General features: G+C 41.6%; 1 protein-coding gene across 1 annotated transcript in view; it reads right to left on the bottom strand.

Annotated features, from left to right (window-relative positions):
- mmp28 (matrix metallopeptidase 28) overlaps positions 1-4,916 on the bottom strand; it is a 20,265-nt gene that overhangs the window by 9,989 nt on the left and 5,360 nt on the right. The gene's annotated exons all lie outside the window — the stretch shown is intronic.

Below are 4,916 nucleotides of genomic sequence, written 5' to 3'. Positions count from 1 at the left end.
ATACATGCATACATGCATACATACAGTTGTCAAAATATTTAAAAAGTGGAAACAGCAGGGCCTCGAACACCACAGCTGTATGGGAGTGAATAAGATTTACATTCATTTAAGGAAAATAAAGATACAGGAAGACAAGAATTCAACATCAGGAGTAATGCTAATGCCATTACAACAGGCAGTCTTCTTTAATAAATGTCTTATTTGTATAAACAATATAATATCTGGACCACTGGAGTAAGTGGGACACTTGAACACATTCCCTGGCTTACCCAACCCAGCTTCACAGTTTCACTCCTAGATGAACTGTATGCATTCATCTTGTTGCCATGTATGTATATCTGTATTCTCAGCAGAGCTCAGGCACCTTCTCTCCTTCCCAGACTGCCGCGCAGAGTAAGAGGTCCCCGAGGACTGCAGAGAAGCCAGGAAGTCAGATACACAAGACATTCCCCGACTTCCCTTATGGAAGCAATTATCATGATGCCCTCTATCGCGGCAGTGTGGGGAGGGCGGGTTGTCAAAGACATTAGGAAGTGACTGAGATCATCTGATAGCCAAACATATTGTTTGTGAAAGTGCAGACAGATTTCATTTGTTACTGGTGTCAACTTGGAGAATGCTTGACGGAGCTAAATGCTAAAGTCTGCGCGCTCACATGCTCACTTGTTTTTGAAAACCAGGTTCACCATCTTAGCATTGACTAATCAAGCAATCGTGTGCAAAACCCTGAGCTCCAAAACTGTGCATTCTGCTGAGATGTGTAAAAGTGCACTGCTATGAATCACATGCACGCACTCACACACGCACACGCACACACACACAAATCATACTTATAGCACTTATCTTTGACAAGGGTGGTGGAATGTCAGCTCTGTAAATATCAGTGGGAAGGACCATCAGATTCCACTACAAGTCAAGGTTTGTTTTCAGTTTCCAGGAAGCTCAGAGACAGCCATGTTCACACAAGACAAAATCACAACATAGCTGGGAGTGACTAAAGTTAAGCATCAAGTTTAAGTCAAGTTGGCTCACATGTGTTATTGCTGCAGAAAAGACTGTCAAACTACATGGGTGGGTGGACCAATACCTGCAATATCAATACTACTAATCCATTAAACACAAGAGCCAAAAGTCAAGCTAGCAGCACTGTGAGGCTGAATTAAGCCCCTGACACTCCGACCAGACGGCCGACCCTCGGCAGAAAAGGCAGTTGGGCTGATCAGTCTCCCCGAGTTGGTCAAAAAAGTGCCTCAGAACATACCAAAGCAACGAGATGGTAGCTGTTTGGACAAACACGTCACGTGGGTTTGGTTTTTCCAGAAATTCAAAGTCATGTTTGGAATACAATCTCATACTTTACTACAATTTACTTACCGAAATGTGATTCTGAAAACATTTTAAGTGAGAAATAGGCCATGCAGTTGCTGAAAAGCTGACAAGCTGAGGTTGGACAATCGGATTGTCATTGTCATAAACCAAAGTACTGGGCAAATTGAAATGTGAGAGATAAAAAGTTAAGGCATTTCCAAAGTGATTAAAATTACTTCCAATGACGACATGAATGCATGTACCAAATTTCACTGTATCCATCCAATTATTTTCAAAATATTTCACTCACAACAACCACAATTGTGAACTGAATGGCTCTAGAGGAAAAGTGAATGATCGCTAAAGGATTCATTCTCCTGGAAACAATAAATGTCTGTACAAAATGTATTAGCAATCCATGCTATAGTTGTTGAGATATTCCAGTCTGGACAAAGTCAGTGACAGACTGACAAACATTGCCATCCATAGGATCACGTCGCGATCATCCATCGAGGCACGCCACTATCATGGCTAAAAACAAGGGCTCTACACAAGTAATTCAAAGTTTACCTAACAAAGGTGGGTTTTGCTGGTATTTCACCAAGTCTGAATCTGTTTGACCAAATGCTCAACACAAATTCAGTAAGCATTATTCAAATCACGCACAGAAACGTAACGTATAGGCCGAGGTTACACAGCCTTACTATGCTCACAATTAGGTCACTACACCGTTAAACTCAATCAGTGGATTTATAAAGCCAGATCTAAAAGGGGTTAGACCTGAGGGCGTAAAAGTATCTGACACTTAACTCTTTGTGCAATAATGCTGCCACCTGTCATATGAATTATGTCTGAGACTAAAATAATTACAATGAAAGAGTTGTTTTCTTCATCAAGAACAGACTGTAATCCATGCAAACATTCAGTCCATCAGCAAGATAACCACTCATTTAGCCAGTAAGATTTCTGGCCATTGATATAGTCTGCCAGCCTGACAAACAACATAATCCAGGCAGTCAGTTATGGATGTGTTTACCAGAAGGAACATGTCAGGTACTGACATGAAGAAGCAGCGGCAAACATCAGCCACAACTGCATTCCCCGAACATTAGCCAACCTCGTTGGTGACAGGAAGGAATGCAGAGGCTTCACACATCATGAGGCTGGAGGCACAGGTAGAAAGAGAGGGAGAAGAAAACGCTATGGCTATGGCTATGGACTCGTCACTATGCTTCCTCAATCATTGAATATTTTATTGAACATTATCCAAAACTCAATTTCTCAGACGAGCGTTAATTTGTGAGCTTGCATGCTACCACTCCTTCCTTCTCAAATGTCTTGAAAAGGCTGTCGGTTGCACAATTTCACAAATAATCACAGGGACCAAAAGGATATTTGAGTCGGGTATGGCTGCAGCCTGGAGACCTCCCGTCTCATGCCTTCCGGGCTCTATGATGTCCGCACGCAGCTTTGACTCTTCAAAATAAAAGCTTGAGTCTGGTCCGCTTTGTTTTTGTACGTTGGTGTTATTGATGTTTTTTAAATAAATACTATGGCAATCATACTAATGAATGCAATATTTTTTCAGCAGATGTCTTAGTTACAACATGATGTAACTAGCAAAGCAGTTTTGTGTTTATATGTGCGGCGGGATTTATTCTGTTTGGGAAATTGCACATGGAAAAATATGCACCAGAAAAGCCACTTTGAAATTTTGCGGTTTTCATGAATTAAAAAATTGAGTAAACCTCCCCACAAGACTAAAAAAAATTTGAATGACCTTCTCCTCAACAAAGGACATGAATAAAATGACATGACCCTCCCCTATTTCCCTCCGGTGGTCCATTCCATAAATACCGGTCCCTAACAGGCTGAAAATGGATCCAGATCCATGCAAAATAATAATGATTTACTCCTGGGCCTGGGCTCTGACTTTACACCAAACTTCATTGAAATCGATTAAGTCATTTTTACTTTAACTATCCAGCTAACGTCAACAAATTCACAGATTCCCTGAGCCATATGGCTTCATCAACTCCAACTGAACCCCATGCATTGGAGGGTAAAGTAAATGCCCCACACAGGGTAAAGGAAATCCATTATAGTGTAAAGATTTTTACCCCAGCTCGACTCAATGTCACTTTTATATGTTTTATATGAGAGGGGAGAAATTGCACCTCTTAATTCTCTAAGATTTCCTGGGTGGCACCCTAAAACAAAAGGTGAGGACCTCAATTACCTTGTGGAGTCTTGAGAAATCTGGCAGTACTCAGCTGCACTCTGAACCACTGTTAAACACTTTAAATCCTGCAGTCTTTAGCCAGTTGAAATTGCAGTAATCTGCTTTTATTACTGTGTTTATAGCAGAAAATTAGGATAATCTTCAACAAGAGCCTCACTAATTATTTAAAGGAATTTAGAGGAAGAATCAACTAAGATAAGATAAACCTTTATTGTCATTGCACAGCGACCCGTACCATAAAACTGTGAGAGGCACAACTATAGGTGCATTAGAGATAATAAAAAAACAAGATGAACGACAAATACCTAAAAACAAGAATAATGTAAGACATTACAGGGTCAAAGTGACTACATTGGTCAAAACTGCATTATTTGTAGAGCCACAACTTGGAATTATAAAGAAACTAGAACCTATTCCGTTTAACAAGCTGGAATTAAAGAATCCTTTACTTTTCTTTAAATGACTCAGACCGACTAATCGATTATCAAAAACGCGATTCATTTAAAAGTTGACAACTTATCAATTAATTGATTAATCTTTGCAGCTCTAATAGTATGCCTACTTCCTCTGTTGTAGTAGTGTTAGCATCAGTTTGTCCAACACTTGTCTTTGGCTCAGTTTTATCAAGGGGCAAAGTGTTTTAAGGGGAGTTGTGCTTACCTTAGGTTGTACCTTCACTCATCGCCGACACCACCACCACCACCACCACCACCACCATCACTATCATCAACCACGGAAGCTAATGAAGGTCCTGCTACTGCTGAAAGATATGTCTGTCAACTTGACTCATTTGGCAGCGTCTGCCTGAAGGGCTGGTTTCTTTTTCTCAAGCAGCTTCTCTGCGCTTCTTCTCCATGACCTCTAACACCAATTCTAGCCTAGCAGATTCACACCCAAAACTGCATGTAGGCAGAAATCCCAAAGAGGGTGCTGTTTAAAGAAATTATGTTGTCTTCATTGTCTTGGTTAACGTTATCCTCACCTAGCGCCACTTCACAGCTAGCTGCTGGTGCTGCTGTAGCGGCGTGTTCAGCGCTTTGGATGTTGTTGTTCCTGGCATGTTAACAGGAGCCGTAAAAAAGTTTGGCAGCGTTGCAAATACTTATCGACATCTTTTCACTTTTTTCTTTTACTTGACCTGCTTGGGTAACTTTGTTTCATTTTCGCATTTAGGGGGTGGCTGTAGCTCAGTCCGTAGGGAGTGGTGTTGGGAACCGGAGGGTCACTGGTTCAAGTCCCCATACGGACCAAAGTACGGAGTGTGGCTTGGTAGCTGGAGAGATGCCACTTCACCCCCTGGGCAGTGCCAGGTACTCTTGAGCAAGGCATCGTACCCCCCAACCGCTCAGGGCGCTGGTCCAGCACT

This window comes from Etheostoma spectabile, chromosome 3, assembly GCF_008692095.1.
Source record: "Etheostoma spectabile isolate EspeVRDwgs_2016 chromosome 3, UIUC_Espe_1.0, whole genome shotgun sequence".
In the NCBI taxonomy this organism is placed as follows: Eukaryota; Metazoa; Chordata; class Actinopteri; order Perciformes; family Percidae; genus Etheostoma; species Etheostoma spectabile.
Note: the sequence above shows the minus strand (reverse complement) of the source record. Positions and strands in the feature narration are given on the sequence as shown.